The 19,255-nt window shown below is 34.1% G+C and overlaps 1 protein-coding gene across 1 annotated transcript in view; it reads right to left on the bottom strand.

The window, feature by feature from the left end:
• Positions 1 to 19,255, bottom strand: part of LOC127861008 (hemoglobin-3-like) — a 370,059-nt gene that overhangs the window by 22,541 nt on the left and 328,263 nt on the right. The window lies entirely within an intron of this gene.

The following is a 19,255-nucleotide window of genomic DNA, read 5'->3' as shown; positions in this document are numbered from 1 at the left end:
GTCAAAAACAATAAATCAATCATAAATACATATACATACACATGCGTCAAACTAACAACAAATGTTTATGCATTTTTACACATAGATGATTTATTGTGAGAATGCAATATGAAAGAGAAGGCTCTTAATTGTTTAACAAAGTTAAGTAAATGATTATGATCCGTTAGTGATTGAGAAAAATAAAATATAGACATTATGCAGTTATAAATTATTTACAAAATCACAATTTTGGGGAAAAAACTATACTCTCATAAGACTATAAATTTTCGGCTCTAAGTTTAAATGCTTTTATACAAAAATTAGCTAGACGTATCAATACAGATTTTCTAGTCTCATTCAACAATTGTACAAATTTAAACATACTTGGTCTTCTTTTGTAAAAAACAGGTATACATGTATTTCTAATAGTATCATATAAAGGACATATAAGAACAAAATGGTACTCATCTTCAATTTCATTCATTGAACAAAATGTACATGTTCTTACATTTCTTTGAATATTTTGGTGCCAACCAGTTTCTATAAATAGAACATGGGAAGACAATCTCAATTTTGCGATTATGTTTCTTAATTTCGAATTTTCAATTTTGTCTAAATAAATAGATCTTTCAAAAATGGGTTTCAATTCTTTGTACAAATATAGTGATGGAGAGTCATTTACATCAAGTCGCCATTTTAAAATAAACAAATCGTTTAATCTATTGCAAACCATTATAATAAAGCTGTTAACATAAACAGATTCTGGATATAACCATACGTCATTAAAACCTGACTCTTGCAAGAGTTTCCGAACGTTTGATGTCCATGACTTGGAGTGAGGATTATCACATGCTTCTTTAAATTGTTTACGAATAATATTACTTAAAATACAGTTAGAAGATTTTTCGTTGAACAATTTTAAGAAATATTTAACTACTCGCAAATATCGACATATATACATCGGGTATCTCCCTACTTCGGCATACAAAGCATTTGTATTAGTAGAAGCTTTTACACTTAAAAGCCATTTACAGAATTTGCGTTGGACACGCTCAATATTTTCGGCTTTAGTAAACCCCCATACCTCGCTTCCATAATTTAGAATCGAGGCAACATATGCATCAAACAGATTTAACATTATATTAACAGATACATTCAATGATTTTGTAACAGTAAATAATGAAATATAAAAGATAGCGGTATCAATACCCATTATCATGAATTAAAAGTCTACATGGTGAAGAAGTAGATTTTATAGAAGTAGGTTGACTGCTTGAAGGACGAGAGAACCGGAGTTCGAATTGAGCAGCAGGACACCTTTTTCAATGAACTTTTTCACTTTCTCTAAGAATTATTTTGACTATCAAATATTAAAGTGTTGTTAATACAACATACATGTTTAAAATCGAAAAAGTTTTAACAAGTCTCTTAATTTCGACAGTCAAAATTTCTCCATTGTTTGCTGTATGAAAACTATTCTGAAATCAATAATACATCAAAGGACACTTTTATGTTCAACAAAAGCATTTACCTTCTGCTGTGTTTTATTTTGCTTGGAAATTCTTTAAAAACAAGCCTTAAGCCGACACATTGTTATTTTCTATTGTGTTTTTTCTTAGAGGAAATAACAACACGTGTGTACTTATATTTTATCAATTCCATTTGTTTCACCGTATTTACTATCATATATATATTTATTATCATGAGCTCCGTTCTGGGAATGTGCTTAATGCATGTTCAGTCATGCACAACACTTCTGCTTTTATTATATGAAATTTTTATTTTACAGGATGTCGCTTCTTTAAAAAAAAACACCAAAGGAAGCGGAAAGTATTGTCCCTGGTGAGACGGTACGAAAGTTCATTAAGCCCATTTTTCCCAGAACGGGACTCAATTGTTTCCGTAAGCTTTGAATATGGATGAAGTATGAGCTCTCTGTCAATTTAGCGCTTAGACGTATTTGATTATTGTAATAAGGGTATATTCCCACCGTAAACATCGTTCGTATATTTTTGTGTTTGCAAAATTGAAGAATGTATTCGCGGCAGTAAGATACAACGTAGCAACATAACACATTATGAAAATTGAACGGATAAAAGATAATTATAATACCAAGGATTAGCGCCGCATTTTATATACATTTTAGCTTGGTCTGTTATTAGTGTTACGAATTCGTAATAATGTAATCGTACGGGAACGATTAAATTAAGGATAACGACAAAAGACGACAACGACGTCGAAGAGAAGAAGACACCCACTATAAATATTGCGAACTTGATAGAGTGTAAAATAATGATCGTTGTGAAGCCTATATTGTGTCATTTTGTTAATTACGCATTTGTTGGTACATTCGTACAGTAAAGACGTGTGAATAATTGTTGTTGATATTTTATGAGAATGTTTAAGGTTACTTTAAATTTTGTTTTTGCATTATGTATTTCTTTTGGAAATGTTCATAACGTTGTGGTATAATTGATATTTTTCTAACTGAGAAATGTAATTTATTACTACATGTGATAGTCATTTCATCGAATTTTAACATTTCTTTTTCATTTCGTCGACTGATATTATAAATGACGACCGTGATGTATTACATTTTTCAGTAAATATCGTTGTTGTTGATAATTTATGTACACTTTGTATCGGTAAAATATTTAAGTAATAAAAACGACAGACACTTTTCCCACAACGCTCAGTTTACAGCAAAATAAATATACGGTTATTATAATGTCTTTAAAAAAACTGTCGGTCATTTAGCGATGAGTATTAATGAGAAAGCTTTATTGCTGTAATGACTGTTGTTATTGGTGTGTTGTTGTTGTTTGTATTCATGTTTAGAATGTAAATATTCCAGCAATATAGCTAATATCCACATACAAGAGCTTAAATATTTACAATGATTGCCATTCAGTTCACAATTGACTAAATGCTGAAGTATGTTTTTGTTTACGGTGTACTACTTGAAAATAAAGGGCTTTTAGCTTTACATAAGTTTTACAAATTGTAAATTTACCAATCTGAACATAGATACTTTTAGATCAATTTTTTTATTTTACTTTGCCTAACTGTAAATAAATCATTTTTGACTCATTTTAAGTACGTGAAAAGAATACAGTAGCAATACATGTATCATAAAATATATATACATACCTTTAAAATGAAAAGTTTACAATGAGATGAGGAGGAACCACGTGGAGCAGTACCAGCGGAAGGAGCTCGAGGATAACTCCAGGTATGTATGCGTGGACATGTTCTTGATTTTCACCGAGAATATCTTTTAAATGGACATCGCCTCCAGAATATGTTCTAGTTGGGTAAGGGCGGATAGTGCGATAAACTTCAGATATCTGCTTGAAAAGACAGCACTGGGTCTTATATTGCCCGATGCAGTAGATACAACATGCTTAAGGTGAAAGACGAGATAGAGGGTTAGTGCTAAGCAGGGTATCTATCCTTCGAGCCCTGAGTTTTTAAGCAAGTATGGTACCACTTGACCGATGATCTTATTAAGCCTTTGCTATGGCACGCAACCACATTATTAATCAATTGTGTTTATTTCTTTTTTATTTTTAAATCTTGAAGATGACATATTTGTCGATGATGCTGATGATTACGACGACGGTCAAGTGGAGGATCTTGAACAGATGTCGAACAGAAAGAAATCGGTACACGTGTTCGTTAAGAATGATGTTGGAAACTAGAGGGATTAGTTTGATCGATTTTGAGATTTTCAATCGCGTGAACTACTTTTTACTTTAAAACGGTACGCTGCAAAAACAAGCTGTATCTAAAAATGTACACACTCCAACGGGTTGTTTGTTTGAGTACATGCTTATTAAATACGTTAAATACGTTGACGTGTATTCGTATGATAGTTTTACATTTAATACTTTTTATCAAACCGCAACCAATGTCATAAACTTTCATCACCCTTGTTTCCTCAACACGAACTAGGAAACGCGCATGCAAAATGTCTTCTAGCATACCCGAATCAATTGCCTTTTTAATCTATATAAAATATACAATGTTTTATTTGCCTACGGCCACGCTACAATCAATCACGATGCATTGTTAAAAAATAAGGTTGTACACTTTAGAAATAGCACACTTTAAATAAAGTCTATACTTTTAACTCAAAAAATTTACCTCACGAATAAAAACAAATAACAAATAACACATTGCTATTTGTACGGAATACCGTTAATGCCATCGTGGTTACACATTGAACTATCGCATTTTTCGATACATGTTCTTCTCAAATTGTCTTTTAATTTATATTGAAATATATGTATACTGTGTCAAAAATGCGAAATAAGCCAGATATTTAATTCTGAAATCGACAATGTCTGTACAGTCGAATTCGCCAGCATGTATATCATGCATGAACGATGTGAATCTAAATTTAGTTTAACGGTACATTTTAAATACCTGCAACGATATATATTCATACGACACACGAACACTAACTCCGATCCTAATAAAACGACGAATGCTACGTTATTGTAGGAAAATATGTACGACATATCTTCGTCACTATCGGCTCTGGGCGCTAATTTGTCTTTGCTGCATTTTATGAAATTCTTCTTCAATGCATACTTTTTGTTGCCTATTTTGTGTTATTGTTACATATGTTTATCAACATACTACAATTAAACACATATACAAATCGCATAGTCTTGCTTTGATCCTTAATATTTTATTTAATTCATTCACTCATTGAGGAGATTTCAAAATCTTGTCATGACAACGGGTCAATGTGTCACGTTCGTTATGATCGGATTCAGATACTGCCACTAACAAGATGAGTATTATATATATATAATAGATTTAAAACCTTAGCAAACTATTTGTGTAGTCTACATATCAACTTATCTTACAAAGATCATGTGTTCACATTCTTAGTATTGTGCAAACATCTAATAATAAAGATATGCATTTAATTTCAAATTCAAGGGAAGTAATGAGCACGTAAACAACGGGTTTTGTAAAGCGGCTTTTCTATTAAGGAAGAACACTAATTATATAGTAGAGGTAGAACTCTTTTTGCTGTTTGAAGGTTGGTTATTTTTGCGTTAAAATGCAATTTTGTCAAATAATAAATTCATTAATAGTTATCGTTTTTGATGTTTCACAACTGTACATTAATTGCATGTCTGGCATTATATCGGTTTAGTTGCAATAATTCAACTCTCAGCTTTATAACCCTAAGGGTTGCTAAGAATTGCAATGCGCCGTCTATTGTCCAAAGGTGCAAAATTTCATCACCACTGCAAAGGCTTAGGAACACTGATACTGCAAAAACGTTTACCTGTTTCAAGCACCACAAACTTATGCAAATGGTACCATTAAAGCAACAAATAATTGCTTTTTATTTACTTTGTTATTCTTTCGTACGTCTTTCGTACGCTCTATCGACCATATTGGGAACTGTTGTAATGTTGCCGACCAAACGTGTCGCTATCGGTTAGATAGAATTCCACGTTGTGATATGCGGTGTACCCGTTAAGTCGATAACGATGTTTTGAGTCGTCGAATATTTACACTGTTAGAAATTTCAAAATGAAAATGACAGCAAGAATAGTGTGTTGAAATATCGATGTGTTTTTTAGGTTGCATGCAATGGACAACGTCCATAGAATGCCATACAGGGAAATTAAATGTGTTCATGAAGTGTATTCATCGCTTTCCTTAATTGGTAACGAACGACGTCTGTTTAGTGATGCGCATGAAATACGTGCACAGATTTGCGATTGAGTTTATTAAGGGGTGCATATGGATTCCCAGAGCGGCCATAGCAAAAATGATCAAAGGCCCTGGGAGTACGTTAATATGGACTATATATCGGTTCTACTGTACAAAAAGTTTATGTTACCCTGTGTGTTCTAACTGCAGTATTTGAGTTGCTGTGAAATTAATAGGACGAATATTTTAACATGTCAATACAAATATTTGTAGACTTTACCTCTCTTTAATTGAATTACTTACCTTTAATATGTCAATACCTTGTTTACTAAAAAAATTGGCTGTATCTGCATAATTGATTTGCGTGGTAATATTTTTAATGTATTGTTTATTGAGAGGATTAAAGTAAGTATCATATAGTTTTATTTAAAATCGCTATATAAATACACTGTGTCGTTCGTATCTAATTGAAGTTATGATCTTGAACGTTCGCGTTCGCTTATTGTACGACAACTCTGCATGAAGAGTTTAAGAATCAAAACGAGTGGAAGAGTGTTTAAAACTGCGATGATTCTTTATCCTTGTAAGCCTTATTTAGAGGTGTCGAAATCAGTCCAATACACTCGAAACTTAATTGTTATATGTTATATGTCGTCGGACTTTTCAAAGTGATCAGGCTCTAAGAGCCGGGGGCTGCGAGCGCCGAAGGCGCGAAGATACTAGGGGTCCATGAGCATGCCCTCCCCCGGGAATTTTTTTTGAAACATAACGGCACAATCATGACATCTGGGAGGTTTTGAAGCCAAAGCGCACGATATTACTAAGTAACACGGTGATGCGGTATAAGAACCACCCACTGTGTATGTGATGTGACCTGGTACATTAAATGTATTGCTTACAAGTTACAGGGTATAGCTGCGAGATGTATCAAGTAAATTTGTATATTTTACAACACATATGCTCGCTTCTTTTTGCCATTGTTCGTTTTTGAAGTACACGAGTTCATCATGAAATGTAGACTTAATCAATTCCATCTATCAGATTCAATCGTGTATGATATAAGAATAAAAACTTCAATTAACTAACCCGATCAAATGGCCTTAGATTTACCATGTTGGAATTTATGGTTGCACCTTGGAACTACCTTTATGTTCAGCTTGACATAATCAGGTTTGTCCAGTTTGACATCTTCTGGAAAGAGTTTAACAGTTTTAGAAAATCTTAATAGATTGCCAGAACAAAACGAACTATGAAGTCAACCACAGTATCAAAATATGCCACCATTTGCGTGGATGAAAGCCTCAATATTCAGAGGGAAAAACTTTGACAAAGAATTTGCATAGAGGGACGACAATATCTGCCACTAATGTTAAGGAAGGGGGGAAAAGTGTATATACTAAAGATTGACCGTACACCCCTGTCTCCGGGCTCCCTACGCTGTAATGGTAACGAATTTCACTTGATGACATAGATCTTAACTCATTTAACCTCTTTAATTATTTGTTTTGATGTCCCATGAACATTCATTGGCTCAAATAAATCCTAAGGCTTTCTTAAAGTATTTTTGTTTTGGCCCAACGTAGGCTTCAAGTTGGCATGATGTTGGCGTTGGTCTGCTAACGTAGGACCAACGTTGGCCAAATATCAGTTGGCCAACTTAGGTTGGCACCTTCTGTGGTAATATCTACCAATTTTCGGATTAATTATTAGCATCATAATATAAGATTAATGCTTAGTAGAAATGAGCAGTTTAGATTTATACAAAGATAGGTATGTCAATATAAAGAAGTGAAACTCCAGCTGCTGGAGCAGTATTGAATTTTCATTAAAAACATTGAGTTGGTCCTTTATTTAAGGCAAGTGACCGATTGCCCAAACAGTACAAAACAGCACAATACAGCACAATACAAACCAACATAAACACAAAATATGAATAAAGCTGGGGTCACCGCCTTGAAACGGTCAATGCAAAGCATTGGGGGTTTAAACCTGGTTATAGAGCGCTCAACCTCACACTTGGCCCAGCATTATTCATAATACATTTAAGTGTAAATAAAGTTTAACGTCATAGCATTGTAACTCAAATTAAACAATAATAAAAGGGAATTAAAACGCATTCAATTTAATTACTATTTAATAACTCAATTGCATTGAAGATACAAGAGTAACAGAATTACAACTTTTTGACGAACGATCAAATAAAACTATTAACAATTGTCAAGAATTGATTTCCGTAGTTTATATTTTGTTCAAATGGACACCATGATATATTGCCATTTTTTCGTGTTTTTTTTAAGAGACAGGGTCAAAGGATTTTGATACAAGCTGATCTGTCTCAATTGAACGTCAAGCAGAAATCAACATCTGCACAAGCATTGACGTTCTAGTTACTGTACAGTATTGCATTTATTAGGTTCAGCTATAAGTAGGGATTTCTTGGACTATTCATTTTCTTCAATATGTGAACGAAGGGCATATAACATTTGTCGTCTATTTTTATTATTGCCAACATAGCGATGGTTATCATTTTACTCACTTCATTGAGCAGTTAAATGGTAATTAATGGAATCCGTTTTTATTGCCTTGTATTATTGTTTAATTTGAGTTGCAATGCTATGAGGTTAAATTTTATGAACACTTATATGTATCATGAATATTGCTGGGCCAAGTTTGAGGTTGAGCGCTCTAAAACCGGTTTAAACCCCCAATGCTTTGCATTGACCGTTCCAATGCGGTGACCCCAGCTTTATTCTAATATGTGTTTATGTTGTTTTGTTTTGTGCTGTTTTGGCAATTGGCCACTTGCCTTGAATAAAGGACCAACTAATTGTATATAATGAGAATGCAATACTGCTCCAGCAGCTGGAGTTTCACTTCTTTATATTGTTGTCTTTTCTCGTTTCTTGGACATAATTTGTCTGCATCTTCCGGTATAAACATACGGGAAAAATGGAGTGTACGGTGGCTCGTTTGTACCATCGGAAAACAACGAAGTTGGAAAACGGATAGAACTTCTGGGATTTTATTCTTTTTGCAACAGCATCAGTTTTGTATCAAAAATCGACATTTTTTAAAAATAATAATTATAAAATATGTCTGAGCAATTAAACTCCTAGCTCAGCCTTTTTTCTATTTTTTATTTTGTAAAAAAGTGGTCAGGCTATAGCCTGACCGTGCGGACGGCCCATGACGGCCCATGACGGCCCTGAAATGTATACGAATGTAACATTGAGTATAGTTTTAACAAAACTAGATACTTAAACTATTATCGGAAAATAATTGATAAAGCCGCCAATCTACTTTTATTATTGCAGATTAATTTACTTTTCGTGGCATTTCATGAATACATTATGTTCACGAAAACAGTGTATTCTTCTTGACGAGACAGATGTACGGTACAGATATGTCAGAATATTGTGTTATGTAAATTTTGCTCGAATGCCATGGCTGGATTGCATACAGTCTAATGAAGCTATTTATCACGTATAGGTTGATCTGGACCAATTATTTGTCTGGCCTTTGATGCCATCTGTTGATCCTTCTTAGAAGCTGTAATAAAGATAACCGTTACTGTATAATCTGTTTGCACTTCGCACTTTGAAAACCGTGTCCGTCTCACATACTGGCATATGAAAACGATGTCCGTCTCACATACTGATGCATGAAAACGGTGTCCGTCTCACATACTGACACATGAAAACGATGTCCGTCTCACATACTGATGCATGAAAATGGTGTCCGTCTCACATACTGACACATGAAAACGATGTTCGTCTCACATACTGAAGCATGAAAACGGTGTCCGTCTCACATACTGACACATGAAAACGGTGTCTGTCTCACATACTGATGCATGAAAATGGTGTCCGTCTCACATACTGACACATGAAAACGATGCTCGTTTCACATACTGAAGCATGAAAACGGTGTCCGTCTCACATACTGACACATGAAAACGGTATCCGTCTCACATACTGATGCATGAAAACGATGTCCGTCTCACATACTGATGCATGAAAACGGTGTCCGTCTCACATACTGACACATGAAAACGGTGTCTGTCTCACATATTGACACATGAAAACGGTGTCCGTCTCACATACTGACACATGAAAACGATGCCCGTCTCACATACTGACACATGAAAACGGTGTCCGTCTCACATATTGACACATGAAAACCGTGTCTGTCTCACATACTGACACATTAAAACGATGTCCGTCTCACATACTGACACATGAAAACCGTGTCCGTCTCATATACTGATGCATGAAAACGGTGTCCGTCTCACATACTGACACATGAAAACGGTGTCCGTCTCACATACTTATGCATGAAAACGTCGTCCGTCTCAAATACTGACACATGAAAACGGTGTCCGTCTCACATACTGGTACATAAAAACGATATTAGTCATACAAACTGGTAGATGAACACGATGTCAGTCCGACAATCTGGTATATAAACACGATGTTGATTAACCAGAATGGTAGGTGAACACGACATCGATCTCCCGCTTTGGTATATGTAAAAGGTGTTGGTCGCACAGGCTGATATATTTAGACGGTATCAATGCAGCAGTCTTTTATAATAACAGAACATTCGGAGGGAACATGAATCGTTCGGGTAAAAAATCCATGAAAGGAGAGAAATTTGGTCTATGGTAAACGGTCGACTTTCGGCGCGTCTCAAAAAAGGGAAATAAGACCCTTCTTAAGATCAATCATTGTAATGTATTAAATCTACTCGATTAACATACTCGATTAGACGCGTATGCCTAATAAGTAGATCAAGCACAGTCCGAATATCACAGACAATGGTTGTCGTCGATTTTTCGGACATCGAGGCTAAACTCATTATAGTATAAAGGCAATTAAGATCGTTATTCATAAGGGCACGTGGCGGCTTTTGCTGTTATAAAGGGCAATTCGGCGCTTCAAAACGGCGGCTGCGTCGCAAAAGTCCTTGGTAAAACTCCATCCCTAATCAGAGAAAGAAGCAGAATGGTCGTTGTATGACCAATACCAACACAAGTGGATCCTCAGATTTGTAGTTCAAACTGCGATATACTAGCTTTCAAAAGTTAGAATTCTGACTTCCAAGCCTTAATTTTGCACGTGCGAGATAATAAAGTCCCAAACTTATTTCAATGAATATTAGTGGGCGATCTATTTATACCATGTCGCTTTTATGGCGATTAAGCGCGGTGCGCGGTTAACAGAGTGAATGACCAGATTAAATGTTGTGATGTGTACATCCCGTGTTTTAGAAAACAATTATACATACCTTGCTATATATAGTAACACATTTGTACAGTTTTTCATGCCATTATCACCTTTGCGAGGTCATTATAAATAATCGGCCCTCAGAATCTGTGCGCGTGACCTCTTAGTCAACGATGATCAATAACATTAAGCCAAAACTCAACGAAAGAATCGAACATACTTATAATGACACGTAGCACACAATTTGGATGATACAAATATCGATTGATACTGAAACCTCATCTGCACATTAAATTGATGCCTCCATGTGTGCTTTAACAAGATTCGTCAAACAGCAAAATTTATAGTAAAATACACACTTACCTCGAAGACAACTTAAATCCGATTCATATAATACTAAAATAACAAAGATTTGTAATTCCATTTTCTGTTATTCCATTTGTTTATCTTTATTGATTTTTAATCACACTTTTTTAAACGTTTGTATCGGATGCTAAACACTGTCACAAAAAACACAATATACGAAATTGAATGTCGAAGCGATTACAATGATTTTATTTGCATCGAAGCTTCCAATTATCTATTTGTGCACGACAAACACGCAATCCGAAATACGTTTTGGAATCGTTCGATGCTTAAAAAATATTTAAGTCCGAATTGTTGTCCTTAAATCCAAAGCGTCTAGCTAGTTTCGTCATTGAAATTACGTCACACGAGGTACGTCATAAATTGCGTAATCAATTGAAATGAAAATAAAAGTACGATAAGCTGGTTCTTCATATATTTTAGTGAAGGACCAAAATAGCAGGATAGTGTGACTCAAAACCTGTGCCCATCTATAATTGAGTATAAATGTAAGATACATTATATGATAATAGGTGCTACCTAATTCGGAGCAAAAGCTTATTTGATGTTTGTTAAAGATAACACGGGTAATATATGTCTGCACATTATCATGCAACAAAACATTCAATTTCTTTACAAAACAATATGTAATTTAGCAAAGCAATAAAATATAATTTGTTTAAATCTCAAACAAGTTTATGAAGCTATGCGTTTTGTATAGTAACCCCTTGTACTGTTTTCAACTCTTAAACATGTATTTCATTTTTTGTTTCCATTTTTCAAAACAATGTTAGAATTAAAAAAAAAAAATCTCGCGAAACTGTGTTTTATTGATGTTTTCCATTTGCAGGGATGCCATTTATGTTTTAGGGCGATATTATTTCTAAAACGATTTTATTTAACTTAAGCATAAAAAAGAAAGTAGCCATACTTCATTATTTTGGTCCCATGTCTAAATCATCGACATCGTTAATGTATCCCCTGCATATGTAAATGAAAAACTGTTTGTACTTAATTAATTTTAATAAACAACAATGCAACAATGCTTGCGGGAGTGTTTGCGTCTATCTTGAAAGAAGTGCATAGACCTCATTCAATGCGCAAAATTACACAGACCAGAAATATCACCATTGGCATTGGACACAATACTCTTTGCATATCTTCCGCACTGTTAGAGCTTATGTCGTGAACTGTGGTAAACTTATTGTATTTTTCTGAATCCTCAGGAATTAACAGTTGGTAAAAACTATCGCTTATGGCATACACAGTTTGAACATTACTATGTTGGTGCTAAGGAGAAAATACTAGTAGCAAAAATTAAGGTTTATGATGAAGACCCACATCATAAGCTTAACTCTAAATATATGAGTGTACCTGTCACTTTATGTGTGAGACAAAAAATAAACAACAACATACTTATTATCACGAATTTACTGTTATCAACAAGAATTGTTTAACCAGTCAATAATTTACCAAACCATATTTAAATAAAATATAATCAAATATTTTTCACCTGAATTTAATAACATTATTTCGTTTGTTTTCATTTCATTTAATTCATTTTCATGTTTTGAAAGTAAAGATATAAACAGCAGCTGCGTATTGCATGTGAATGAGGCAGTTTCCACATGAATATGATTATAAAATAACAACCCGATTATTAAACTGCATGTACATCCCAATTGATTAAATTAAGTTTTTGTATGTTCAAGCTCATAAACAAAATAACACATTCAGTATGTTCATTTATGCCCTTATCTTCTCGCCCTTGTTTCTGTGCACTCAACACATATAGTATTAGACACACTGTTATGAGTTTGCATATATTCGGATAAATTCCTACCACGCGTTTGTTAGTTAAAAAACACACTCAGTCATGGCACTAAATGTCAATGAGTTGACTTCATCAAAGATGTAGAACCAAAAAAAAAATACTCCACTCATCCAGTACGCCTTCTATGAAGAAATAATAACAAGCAGTCATCAAATAAAATGAATACCGTATCCTACACTTTCGCTTCTTATATGGTCTTCAAAAAATTAATCAGAGACAGTTGACAAGACTAAACTTCTGCTTTTCGCTTATTTGCAATTTTTTCAAAGTGTCAGCATAATGTGCAAAATAATAATGGTAATACACAACATGGTCTCAGGTGTGTCAAATGAATTTTTAGGCAAGGATTATTTATTATAGGTATAAGTTCAAGTGTACAACACACTCTTTTGTAATAAAAATATTGCAAAGTGTGCTACTGGCACTGCATTATACACATTTATATTTAAGCAAAAATTAACATTCATTTATATAATAAACAAGAAATCTGATACTTATAAACAACTTAGTAGATATTGTTTAATGTACAATGTATTACTCAAAGTCATCATCACACAATGAGACAACACAATGGTCTCTAAACAGAGTGTGCTTTTTAATTGTGGCATACATTTTATGAATTAATACTAGTAATAGAAATACAGAAAAAAACGTCTAGAGCTGCCTGGGAACTATCATTTTTAATATCAACAATTCATTTGACATGCCTAATTGCAAATTGTTAATTTCACTATTCTTTCACATTGTTTTCACTACTGATATTTGTTATGCTGTATATTCTTTTTGCTTACAGACATACAGAGTCTCTTTACAATAATTGCAGTTTCTTTACAGTCCACTAACGTTGAACATTACAGAGTCACAATTGCTAATGTTTCAGTCCCGGTCAAGCTTTATAGGTCCAGAATTGCTTCGTTGTTGAGTACAAAGCACGCAGTCAGTTTTGCTCAGCAGAATGCTGCATGGAATGTGTGAAGTCCAGCATATGACAGAGCAGCTTCTAAAAGAAAATCAAAAAGAATCCATAAAATGTACAAATGAATTAGTCTATTTCCAATGTGTATGTAAGCACAGTTTAATTTTTTACAGTTTGAAACAGTTTGGTACGAAAATGATCGAGTATGAGTCGGAGATACAATATTGTTTACAATCACAACGTAACTTAATACATCACAAAAGAAAGGGTCTTTAGAATAATCACGTAGAATATACTCAAGAAATAACTCCAAACTTAATAAAATGATAACTTTTATGTTCCATTAGTTTGACTGAATAATAATGACCTTAAGTTAAATATAAAATCGGCGAAATTTTGTAATGAACTTATATGTGCCGAAAACAGTCCCCATGTTATCAAAGGTTATCTTTAGCAATATTATATAGATTGATGTTTTATGTAACCAAACGCAATATTTTAATTGAATAATGACTTACCAATCGAGTGCATTCCATTAATTTATTAAATTTCAACAATGTAAACATCCACAAGAGTATGTCAGTTTCAATTTTTACTTCTTAATGACGTATTGACGAAAGCAGTGACGTCACACAGACATGTAAAGTTATTGACGAAAGCAGTGACGTCACACAGACATGTATAGTTGTCGACGAAAGAAACGCGGCCGTTCATGTTGTGAACAAATTAAACTTTTAAACAATTGTTAATTAATGTAAAGGGATAATATTAACTATAGAATATTGGGTTCATTGAAGAAGTTAATTCGAAACTAATCTTATTCGATATTGTAAACCGGAAGTTCGCAAATAATTTAGACGGGTTATCTTTTTTCAGATTTTGTTTACAACATCTAGAGCAATTTTTAATTTGCTTTACATAAGAATACATCACTTATTTCGATCAGGATGGCTTCTTATGTGCATTTTTGGGGGAAGGAAAGACACGCCGTAAGGGAAGAAGACGTGGATATTTTCAGTTGTTTTTCGACCAGGATGGCTTCTTACGTGCATTTTGGGGGGAGAGAAAGACACGCCGTATTAGGGAAGAAGACGTGGATATTTTCAGTTGTTTTTCCAAATTATGTATTTGTCCAAATTGAAATGATCATAATCTGACATCTAAATGTTTCCCAACGTACCGGTATTTCATGTCGATCCAACCGAATTGATAGGGCGATAGTTAGTCTCTTATGACACTTCTTTTTCTTTGCCCTTATGACACTTCTTTTTCTTTGCCTCTATACTATGCAAATTCAGTACTAATTTTACAAAAAAACAAACTCGTTTTAGTCCTATAATTAGGGAGAGGTCCCGTATTCCAATTATTATTAACCCTTAGACCCGAATGATGTTTAAAGAAGAACAATAATCGGCGGCGGCTGCTAAAATGTCCTCTTTTTACATCACCGTACATAATAGAATGTTAAAGTTGTATTAGTACTGCCAATATTGAAATAAAGAACAAGACACAAGGACAATAAATAAAAAGTTGTTTGAAGCTTATGAAATGGTTAAGTGCAAGGTGTCTAAAATATAATTTCTAATTCGTTCGATTAAGTACAAATATGTGTACATGTTACATTTCACAACTGAACTGTGATATGTCTAGTGCTATTTGCTCTGATAGAGTTATAACCAAACACCTTATATGAAACCGTTTTGCGCTTGAAATAATTTTATATAATATTATTAATAATATTAATAAATGTGCCTATTTAATAACTTATTAAAAAACATATTTAATGTTCCGGAAAGAGCGCTCAAGATGAAGTAAATGCTTACAAAATATTTACCTTCATACCTTCATATAATATATACATTGATCCGTAAAATAACTTCTTCTCCCATAAGCGAAAAAAAACGTATTACATACGAGTCGCCGCACTTCAGTGCGACGCCAATAACGCCGCTAAAATGACTTTAAATGTTACGGTTCATAAAGAAGGTGAAAAGCATGCGTAACGCCTATAGAAACTACTTGCACGCGTTGAAACGTTCCGTTTTTGACAATGGTTGTCTCCTAAAATGGAACTCGAATACAATTATAAAAAAGCTTGTGTATGATTTGCAGAGAGAAGCGCGCATTCAAGCAAGCGTTGGCTTGTGTGATCTGTTTAAGTGCACGAAAAGTCGAAAAATGTATTATTTTATTCCTTTTATACACATCCAGTTCATGTAAAAAGTCATTCGAAAAGTGGAAAAAACATTATTCATAAATTTGTAACAATTTCATAGTTGTAACGTATATGGTATTTTAAATAATTGACTTTAATTAGCGTTGATTTTTCTATTATTTTAATTTAATGGTCTTGTAATATAATGTTACTAGATCTATTTATTTTCCCATCAGAGTAGCCAATAATAGCTGTCCCAAGACTCGACTATTCTTCGTCTATAATTGTCTACATGTATGTATTCAAAAATATTAAGATCTAAGGGAGAAAATTGCGCAAAAAGATCAATCACGACTCATCTCTCCAAAACAGCGGAGCGCCCCTCGTTTTTCGTATACAGTTTTATCAATTCAAGAACGGTAAATGGAAACAGGCACTGTGTTTCATTTTCATATATTGATTTTTGTATAATTAAAATTGAAACGAAATATGAATAGAGAAATAAGATTTTTGTTTTGTTATTAGTACACCGAAAAACGATACAAAGAACTCAACGTTGTTTTTGTTTTTTTGTTTTTGTTCTGGTTATAAGAAAATCGGAATATGAACTAGTATACGTTGATTTTTGTTTTTCGTTGTGTCTAATGCAAAATGAAAATGGAAAAGACGGTATATACACGGACCGATAAAACGCTGATTTTCTAATTGTGTGTGTGAACGTAAGATCTCTTTTTTAAGGGAGGATAATAGCTATCATTCGTTTACTTGTACTTTTCAAGAAAATTTCCACCGGATTAATTACATATTCGTAACTGCTGTAACTGCTCCCATTTAACCAATGAATTCGGAGGGAATTATCTGTAACGATAACACACGCCTCGCTCGGACGTCACGCTGTATCTCGTCAATCAGCGCCTCGTTTAGGCTCACTTTTGCACGTGTTACTAATTCAAGTCCAATCTATCAAGAACTGAATGAACTAGCGTAATCTCATTGCAAAAATTAATCGTTTTTAGTTGATTATTCCGCCATTTTAAATAATACTCCGAAATACTGGGAACACTCCTGGCCTAATTTTGACAAGTTTCCTGATGCTGTAACATCTAATAATGTGTGCACGTGTTTTGCAGGCGATCCGCAATGTGAAACTCGCTGAACTGAACTATTCATTGAGTTTGTTATAACGACACTGATGATGGTGATGGAGTAGAAGATGATGATGATAATGCAGACATATATTAAGATGATGTTGGTGGTGGTGGTAGTGACGGTGATGATGGTGTTGGAAGTGATGTTGATGATGACGATCAAAATGCAGCCGCTACTGCTGCTAATGATGATGATCATACTGATTATAATGATGGTGGTGGTAGTAATAATAATGATAATGGTGACGATTACGATGACGATTACGATGAAGAAGAAGAAGAAGAAGATGATGATGATGAAGAAGAAGAAGAAGAAGAAGAAGATGCTGCTGCTGCTGCTGCTGCTGCTGCTGCTGATGATGATGATGATGATGATGATGATGATGATGATGATGATGATAAACAAATACCAGTATCGGTCGAGACACATATGCGGCGATACGAACACCTTTTTGTAACTTAAATGTTTTTCCAGCGCATCTTATTCTTAAATTTATGATCAAAATAAAACATATAATACTTATGATTTTTACCACATAAACATTATTTATAAATAATATTTTAAAAATCACGGATTGTTGTTTTGAGATAAGTGCTTACGCACTTTCACGTTCCGGGTTATTTTGATAATTATTGGTATCTTTATTACGTACTTTCTCCATTGAGATTATATATAAGCATCGCTCTGTGAAAAGGGGGTTTAATACATGTGTCATAAAAGCGAAAATAGTCGTCCCTTATTAGTCTGTGAGGCCTGCACGGGCTCATCTGGGACGACACTTTACGCACATGCATTAAACCCCCCTGTTCACAGAGCATGGCCCATATTAATTAGTCGATAACTACAAAGGCTTTGAATATTTCTACAAATACTGCTCTTGTTGTTGGCGCATGGCCTACTGAATATTTAACTTGTTCAACGTGGAGCAAGCCTGGTTAATTTAATTGTACCCCCTCCGAGGAACAACAGTAAGCTTGAATTTCAACATAACTGTAAAAAAACAATAAAGAGATCTGACAATTTGAAATGTATATGTTTAATTATACAAACAGAATGACAGCTAAGTATTTATGGGCTTTTTATTACAGATTTATTGTCAAATCAAATAGGTAATCATATTACAATTAACTAGCAGGCGTCGTTGAAATAAACCGATTATATCTCAGTCATCATTTTCACATAAACGTTTTCGAAAATTACGCGGGTCAAACGGATAATACATTTTTGGCAATGTGATATTATAAGGCGACCTCTTAACAACAACACCATGAAACAATTTAAAGAAATGACCAGGGCTGCGATTTGGTTGATAATTATATTTATGGTGCAGATGACCCTTGGCTTGCTTTACTTATCGAATGCCGAGAATAGTACAACTCAATACCGGCGACAAAATACGCGCATATAGTACGACATTGAGCAACACGTAAATATTCAAGTTTCTAAACGGTATTACGTTGGGTTTAACATCAATCTTTCCACATCTGCGTCCCAGAGTGGGGTCAGTAAAGGTGTCACGTTACGGACAGCAATGTTCGACTTGTCGTACTATTTATCTCCCGTGACCTCATCAGGGCGGACAATACCAGAGCGCTGTATATGTTCGCTAAACAAGGTCACTCTGTATATTGGTTGTTAATGTGGAGGGGTCCAGTTGCAATTTAATGAATTAACCCCGGTTTCTTGTTCCAAAAAGATTTCAGGATCTCTGTGAATTGAGGAACGTTACAAACCGTATTCTCGAAGGACGAGCTACAGTTGATACACCTGTTTGTAACATAAATGTGTTACCAGCGAAGCTTATCACTGAATTAAAAATCAAACTAAAATATAAAATACTTATGTTTTTTTTTGTACATAAACATTAGCTATAAATAATAATTTCTAAACCACTGATTGTTGTTTTGCTATTAGTTCTTACGCTCTTTCACGTTTCGAGTTATTAAAATAAGTATTTGTATCTATATTAC

This window comes from Dreissena polymorpha, chromosome 1 (genome assembly GCF_020536995.1).
Source record: "Dreissena polymorpha isolate Duluth1 chromosome 1, UMN_Dpol_1.0, whole genome shotgun sequence".
NCBI classification, from domain to species: Eukaryota; Metazoa; Mollusca; class Bivalvia; order Myida; family Dreissenidae; genus Dreissena; species Dreissena polymorpha.
This window is presented reverse-complemented; position numbering and strand designations above follow the sequence as displayed.